The sequence below is a fragment of the Pristiophorus japonicus genome, chromosome 3 (assembly GCF_044704955.1).
Source record: "Pristiophorus japonicus isolate sPriJap1 chromosome 3, sPriJap1.hap1, whole genome shotgun sequence".
Lineage (NCBI taxonomy): Eukaryota > Metazoa > Chordata > Chondrichthyes > Pristiophoridae > Pristiophorus > Pristiophorus japonicus.
In genome coordinates, this window is record NC_091979.1 from 328,570,088 (window position 1) to 328,578,937 (window position 8,850).

The following is an 8,850-nucleotide window of genomic DNA, read 5'->3' on the forward strand; positions in this document are numbered from 1 at the left end:
TTATGCAAACGTGTTCAATTAATGATAAGATAAAATTAAATCATTCATATTAGTGGTTCAATGTTAACAGAGTGCAGTGTCTCACGTTGCTGTTCCATTTGCTGATTTCTCTCTGCAGTTCTGTTCACACTCAAATTCTACACAGTGTCTCTCACTCCCTCCCGTTTCCAGCCCTGATGCTGGAGAAACCATATCTCAAAGCTGCACATTCCGTGCATTCAGGTCAGCTGTGAGAGATTATTAAAGGATCCTGCCACGCCACCACGCTTCACAACAGAAAATTAAAGCCACAAACAAACCCATCGACTAATCGCTCTTTCCCAGCTCCAGAGTGAGTGAGGGCGGGACAAGCACTAACTTCCGCTTCCACACTCTCCAATCAGCCGCTGCCGGCGGAAAGTGGAGAATGCAGCATCAAACAGCGGTTTACCGCTCTTCACTGGGCTGCAAAATGCCAGCGTTCGAGAGAACGCTCCCCGTACACCGAACAGCAGCCTCATAAGATGCTTCATCTCAGCTTCCTGAGTTCGAGCCCCAGCTTGCACGAACACTTCTTCACTGGAAACACCATTAATTATCTGATTGCCACGTTTTGCATCATGAAAGTAATCCTAACCGATAATTATATAATCATAGAGGTTTACAGCATGGAAGGAGTCATTTAAGCCCATCGTATCTGCACCGGCCAACAAATGCCCAGTTTTAGTTGTGTACACCTGCACCTTATTGCATTTCATGTGCACATCTCAGAACTGGTTAAATGTGGTGAGGGTTTCTGCCTGCACCACACTTTCAGGCAGTGAGTTTGAGACCCCCACAAACATCTGCATGCAGAATGTTCACTTCAAATCCCCTTTAACCCTTACACTAATTACTTTTAAATTATGCAGCCTGGTTGTTGACCACTCCACTATGTGAAATGGACCCTTTTAATCAACAATATCTAGGCCCCTCCTATTTTTATACACCTCAATGCTGTCGCCCATCAGCCTCCTCTGTTCCAAGGAAAACAAACCCATCCTATCCAATCTGTCCTCATAGCAAAGTTGCTCCACTCCCGGCAACATCTACGTAAATCTCCTCTGTACCCTCTCCAGCGTATTCACGTTCTTCCTTCAATGCGGTGACCAGAACTGCACGCAGTACTCCAGCTGTGGCCTAACCAGAATTTTATACAGTTCTAGCATAACCCACTTGCTGTTCTGTTCCTTGCTTCTGCCAATAAATGCAACCATTCCATATGACTTCTTAACCAACTTTTCCTACTGGCCAGCTTCCTTCAGGGATCTGTGGACAAGCAATCCCAGTTACCTTTGTTCCTCTACACTTCTCAATGTCATACCAGTTGATGTGTATTCCCTTTCCTTGTTAGTCCTCCACAAATGCGCGATCTCTCACAACTCTGGATTAAATTGAATTTGCCACTGCTCTACCCCCTTATCAGTTGATTGATATCTTCCTGGAGTCTCCAGCTTTCTTCTTCATTATCAACCACACTGCCTATTTTAATAACACCTGAAAACTTCGTAATCATAACACCTATATTCAAGTTTAGATCATTGATAAATACCATAAAAAGCAATGGATCTGGCACTGAAAACTGTGGAACCCCACTGGAAACATCCTTCCAGTCACAAAAACACCCATCAAACATTACCCTTTGCTTCCTGCCTCTGAGCCCAATTTGGATCCAATTTGCCACTTCGCCCTGAATCACATGGGCTTTTACTTAGAAAATGCATAATCATTAAATGTTATCCTGCCTTCATGGGAAAACATCATTAATTGACTGATGATCTTCATTTGCACAACTAAAGAAATGTTAACTGAAGGAGAATCCTTAATTTAATAACTTATCTGTGCTCTGCACTTTACCTCTGAATCCATAAACCATTTTGGACACTGTGCTTTAGAAGTCTGCTTCAAAATGTTCATTGCTGGTAACATGTACATGAGACGTTGGAAACAGTGAGATAGACTGTAGTGCAAGGGACTGGTTATTGTGAAACAGCAAAGAAAATATACATTCTGGAAGAATACCATCGAAAAGAAGTGTGGCCCGAACAGCCAAAAAGAAGATGAAGTGCTGAGCCCTTTTCGGCAAGAAATTATTTTTCAAACATTTCTCTGACCGAATCTTCACAAAAGAAAAATGATGCTTTTAAAGTCATTAAACCCGAATTTTCGTGCACCCGAATCTTCTGAATCAGATGCCTCTCGTTGTGCCGGCTGAATCCATGTCCCTTTCAATATTCTGCTGACATGCACACTATTAAATGTGCCACTAACTTATAGAATCAAAGAATAAGGGAATGGATGCAGCCCGTCGAGCCCATGCCAACTCTCAACAAGTCTCACTCCCCTGTCATTTAACCACAGCTGTGCAATTTTTTTCATTCGGATACTTATCCAACTCCGTTTTGAAAGATAAGATTGAGTCTGACTCCACCGCCCTTTAGAGAAGTGTATTCCAGATTCTAACCACTTGCTGAGGAATGGCCACTCCTGTTCCTATGTATAAAGGCAGAGAAACACGGGATCAATTCCTGCCACACTAACAACCTTGCTAAATATAGCACCGTTATTCTATTCTCGTGACACAAGCTCCAGAAGTGTAGTCCAGCTGTTGAGGTTAAAGCTCTGGTTATGTTCCCAACAACGTTACTGTCACAGCGTTTCCGTAGTGTAGTGGTTATCACGTTCGCCTCACACGCGAAAGGTCCCCGGTTCGAAACCGGGCGGAAACATTATGCAAACGTGTTCAATTAATGATTAGATAAAATTATATCATTCATATTTGTGCTTCAATATTAACAGAGTGCAGTGTCTCACGATGCTGGTCCATTTGCTGATTTCTCTCTGCAGTTCTGTTCACACTCAAATTCTACACAGTGTCTCTCACTCCCTCCCGTTTCCAGCCCTGACGCTGGAGAAACCATATCTCAAAGCTGCACATTCCGTGCATTCAGGTCAGCTGTGAGAGATTATTAAAGGATCCTGCCACGCCACCACGCTTCACAACAGAAAATTAAAGCCACAAACAAACCCATCGACTAATCGCTCTTCCCCAGCTCCAGAGTGAGTGAGGGCGGGACAAGCCCTAACTTCCGCTCTCACACTCTCCAATCAGCCGCTGCCGGCGGAAAGCGGAGAATGCAGCATCAAACAGCGGTTTACCGCCCTTCACTGGGCTGCAAAATGCCACCGTTCGAGACAACGCTCCCCGTACACCAAACAGCAGCCTCATAAGATGCTTCATCTCAGCTTCCTGAGTTCGAGCCCCAGCTTGCATGAACACTTCTTCACTGGAAACACCATTAATTATCTGATTGCCACGTTTTGCATCATGAAAGTAATCCTAACCGATAATTATATAATCATAGAGGTTTACAGCATGGAAGGAGTCATTTAAGCCCATCGTATCTGCACCGGCCAACAAATGTCCAGTTTTAGATGTGTCCCCCTGCACCTTATTGCATTTCATGTGCACATCTCAGAACTTGTTAAATGTGGTGAGGGTTTCTGCCTGCACCACACTTTCAGGCAGTGAGTTTGAGACCCCCACAAACATCTGCATGCAGAATGTTCACTTCAAATCCCCTTTAACCCTTACACTAATTACTTTTAAATTATGCAGCCTGGTTGTTGACCACTCCACTATGTGAAATAGACCCTGTTAATCAACAATATCTAGGCCCCTCCTTTTTATATGCACCTTAATGCTGTCGCCCATCAGCCTCCTCTGTTCCAAGGAAAACAAACCCATCCTATCCAATCTGTCCTCATAGCAAAGTTGCTCCACTCCCGGCAACATCTACGTAAATCTCCTCTGTACCCTCTCCAGCGTATTCACGTCCTTCCTTCAATGCGGTGACTAGAACTGCACGCAGTACTCCAGCTGTGGCCTAAGCAGAATTTTATACAGTTCTAGCAAAACCCACTTGCTGTTCTGTTCCTTGCTTCTGCCAATAAATGCAACCATTCCATATGACTTCTTAACCAACTTTTCCACCTGACCAGCTACCTTCAGGGATCTGTGGACAAGCAATCCCAGTTACCTTTGTTCCTCTACACTTCTCAATGTCATACCAGTTGATGTGTATTCCCTTTCCTTGTTAGCCCTCCACAAATGCGCGATTTCTCACATCTCTGGATTAAATTCCATTTGCCACTGCTCTACTCCCTTATCAGTTGTTTGACTTCTTCCTGGAGTCTCCAGCTTTCTTCTTCATTATCAATCACACTGCCTATTTTAATAACACCTGAAAACTTCGTAATCATAACACCTATATTCAAGTTTAGATCATTGATAAATACCATAAAAAGCAATGGATCTGGCACTGAAAACTGTGGAACCCCACTGGAAACATCCTTCCAGTCACAAAAACACCCATCAAACATTACCCTTTGCTTCCTGCCTCTGAGCCAAATTTGGATCCAATTTGCCACTTCGCCCTGAATCACATGGGCTTTTACTTAGAAAATGCATAATCATTAAATGTTATCCTGCCTTCATGGGAAAACATCATTAATTGACTGATGATCTTCATTTGCACAACTAAAGAAATGTTAACTGAAGGAGAGTCCTTAATTGAATAACTTATCTGTGCTCTGCACTTTACCTCTGAAGCCATAAATCATTTTGGACACTGTGCTTTAGAAGTCTGCTTCAAAATGTTCATTGCTGGTAACATGTACATGAGACGTTGGAAACAGTGAGATAGACTGTAGTGCAAGGGACTGGTTATTGTGAAACAGCAAAGAAAATATCCATCTGGAAGAATACCATCGAATAGAAGTGTGACCCGAACAGCCAAAAAGAAGATGAAGTGCTGAGCCCTTTTCAGCAAAAAATTATTTTCCCAAACATTTCTCTGACCGAATCTTCACAAAACAAAAATGATGCTTTTAAAGTCATTAAACCCGAATTTTCGTGCACCCGAATCTTCTGAATCAGATACCTCTCGTTTGCCGACTGAATCCATGTCCCTTTCAATATTCTGCTGACATGCACACTATTAAATGTGCCACTAACTTATAGAATCAAAGAATAAGGGAATGGTTGCAGCCCGTCGAGCCCATGCCAATTCTCAACAAGTCTCACTTCCCTGTCATTTGCCCACAGCTGTGCAATTTTTTTCATTCGGAGACTTATCCAACTCCGTTTTGAAAGATAAGATTGAGTCTGACTCTACCGCCCTTTGGAGCAGTGTATTCCAGATTCTAACCACTTGCTGAGGAATGGCCACTCCTGTTCGTATGTATAAAGGCAGAGAAACACGGGATCAATTCCTGCCACACTCACAACCTTGCTAAATATCGCACCGTCATTCTATTCTCGTGACACAAGCTCCAGAAGTGTAGTCCAGCTGTTGAGGTTAAAGCTCTGGTTATGTTCCCAACAATGTTAATGTCACAGCGTTTCCGTAGTGTAGTGGTTATTATGCTAGCCTCACAAGCGAAAGGTCCCCGGTTCGAAACCGGGTGGAATCATTTTGCAAACGTGTTCAATTACTGATTAGATAAAATTAAATCATTCATATTAGTGGTTCAATATTAACAGAGTGCAGTGTCTCACGATGCTGGTCCATTTGCTGATTTATCTCTACAGTTCTGTCCACACTCAAATTCTACACAGTGTATCTCACTCCCTCCCGTTTCCAGCCCTGACGCTGGAGAAACCATATCTCAAAGCTGCACATTCCGTGCATTCAGGTCAGCTGTGAGAGATTATTAAAGGATCCTGCCACGCCACCACGCTTCACAACAGAAACTTAAAGCCTCAAACAAACCCATCGACTAATCGCTCTTCCCCACCTCCAGAGTGAGTGAGGGCGGGACAAGCCCTAACTTCCGCTCCCACACTCTCCCATCAGCCGCTGCCGGCGGAAAGCGGAGAATACAGCATCAAACAGCGGTTTTCCGCCCTTCACTGGGCTGCAAAATGCCACCGTTCGAGACAACGCTCCCCGTACACCGAACAGCAGCCTCATAAGATGCTACATCTCAGCTTCCTGAGTTCAAGCCCCAGCTTGCACGAACACTTCTTCACTGGAAACACCATTAATTATCTGATTGCCACGTTTTGCATCATGAAAGTAATCCTAACCGATAATTATATAATCATAGAGGTTTACAGCATGGAAGGAGTCATTTAAGCCCATCGTATCTGCACCGGCCAACAAATGCCCAGTTTTAGGTGTGTACCCCTGCACCTTATTGCATTTCATGTGCACATCTGCGAACTGGTTAAATGTGGTGAGGGTTTCTGCCTGCACCACACTTTCAGGCAGTGAGTTTGAGACCCCCACAAACATCTGCATGCAGAATGTTCACTTCAAATCCCCTTTAACCCTTACACTAATTACTTTTAAATTATGCAGCCTGGTTGTTGACCACTCCACTATGTGAAATAGACCCTTTTAATCAACAATATCTAGGCCCCTCCTATGTTTAGACACCTCAATGCTGCCGCCCATCAGCCTCCTCTGTTCCAAGGAAAACAAACCCATCCTAGCCAATCTGTCCTCATAGCAAAGTTGCTCCACTCCCGGCAACATCTACGTAAATCTCCTCTGTACCCTCTCCAGCGTATTCACGTTCTTCCTTCAATGCGGTGACCAGAACTGCACGCAGTACTCCAGCTGTGGCCTAACCAGAATTTTATACAGTTCTAGCATAACCCACTTGCTGTTCTGTTCCTTGCTTCTGGCAATAAATCCAACAATTCCATATGACTTCTTAACCAACTTTTCCAACTGGCCAGCTACCTTCAGGGACCTGTGGACAAGCAAACCCAGTTACCTTTGTTCCTCTACACTTCTCAATGTCATACCAGTTGATGTGTATTCCCTTTCGTTGTTAGCCCTCCACAAATGCGCGATCTCTCACATCTCTGGATTAAATTCCATTTGCCACAACTCTACCCTCTTATCAGTTGATTGATATCTTCCTGGAGTCTCCAGCTTTCTTCTTCATTATCAACCCACTGCCTATTTTAATAACACCTGAAAACTTCGTAATCATAACACATATATTCAAGTTTAGATCATTGATAAATACCATAAAAAGCAATGGATCTGGCACTGAAAACTGCGGAACCCCACTGGAAACATCCTTCCAGTCACAAAAACACCCATCAAATATTACCCTTTGCTTCCTGCCTCTGAGCCAAATTTGGATCCAATTTGCCACTTCGCCCTGAATCACATGGGCTTTTACTTAGAAAGTGCATAATCATTAAATGTTATCCTGCCTTCATGGGAAAACATCATTAATTGACTTGATGATCTTCATTTGCAAAAGTAAAGAAATGTTAACTGAAGTTGAGTCCTTAATTAAATAACTTATCTGTGCTCTGCACTTTACCTCTGAATCCAGAAACCATTTTGGACACTGCTTTAGAAGACTGCTTCAAAATGTTCATTGCTGGTAACATGTACATGAGACGTTGGAAACAGTGAGATAGACTGTAGTGCAAGGGACTGGTTATTGTGAAACAACAAAGAAAATATACATTCTGGAAGAATACCATCGAAAAGAAATGTGACCCTAACAGCCAAAAAGAAGATGAAGTGCTGAGCCCTGTTCAGCAAAAAATTATTTTCCCAAACATTTCTCTGACCGAATCTTCACAAAACAAAAATTATGCTTTTAATGTCATTAAACCCGAATTTTCGTGCACCCGAATCTTCTGAATTAGATGCCTCTCGTTGTGCCGACTGAATCCATGTCCCTTTCAATATTCTGCTGACATGCACACTATTAAATGTGCCACTAAATTATAGAATCAAAGAATAAGGGAATGGTTGCAGCCCGTCGAGCCCATGCCAACTCTCAACAAGTCTCACTCCCCTGTCATTTACCCACAGCTGTGCAATTTTTTTCATTCGGATACTTATCCAACTCCGTTTTGAAAGATAAGATTGAGTCTGACTCCACCGCCCTTTTGAGCAGTGTAATCCAGATTCTAACCACTTGCTGAGGAATGGCCACTCATGTTCCTATGTATAAAGGCAGAGAAACACGGGATCAATTTCTGCCACACTCACAACCTTGCTAAATATAGCACCGTCATTCTATTCTCGTGACACAAGCTCCAGAAGTGTAGTCCAGCTGTTGAGGTTAAACCTCTGGTTATGTTCCCAACAGTGTTACTGCCACAGCGTTTCCGTAGTGTAATGGTTATCACGTTCGCCTGCACGCGAAATGTCCCCGGGCCGAAACATTATGCAAACGTGTTCAATTAATGATTATATAAAATTAAATCATTCATATTCGTGGTTCAATATTAACAGAGTGCAGTGTCTCACGATGCTGTTCCATTTGCTGATTTCTCTCGAAAGTTCTGTACACACTCAAATTCTACACAGTGTCTCTCACTCCCTCCCGTTTCCAGCCCTGATGCTGGAGAAACCATATCTCAAAGCTGCACATTCCGTGCATTCAGGTCAGCTGTGAGAGATTATTGAAGGATCCTGCCACGCCGCCACGCTTCACAACAGAAAATTAAAGCCACAAACAAACCCATCGACTAATTACTATTCCCCAGCTCCAGAGTGAGTGAGGGCGGGACAGGACCTAACTTCCGCTCCAACACTCTCCAATCAGCCGCTGCCGGCGGGAAGCGGAAATGCAGCATCAAACAGCGGTTTACCGCCCTTCATTGGGCTGCAAAATGCCACCGTTCGAGACAACGCTCCCCGTACACCGAACAGCAGCCTCATAAGATGCTTCATCTCAGCTTCCTGAGTTCGAGCCCCAGCTTGCACAAACACTTCTTCACTGGAAACACCATTAATTTTCTGATTGCCACGTTTTGCCTCATGAAAGTAATCCTAACCGATAATT

General features: G+C 43.5%; 1 non-coding gene across 1 annotated transcript; it reads left to right on the forward strand.

Moving 5' to 3' along the window:
- Nucleotides 1–2,674: 2,674 nt before the first annotated feature.
- Nucleotides 2,675–2,747, forward strand: trnav-cac (transfer RNA valine (anticodon CAC)). Its single transcript has one exon. It is a non-coding gene; the product is annotated as a tRNA-Val (tRNA).
- Nucleotides 2,748–8,850: the final 6,103 nt, after the last annotated feature.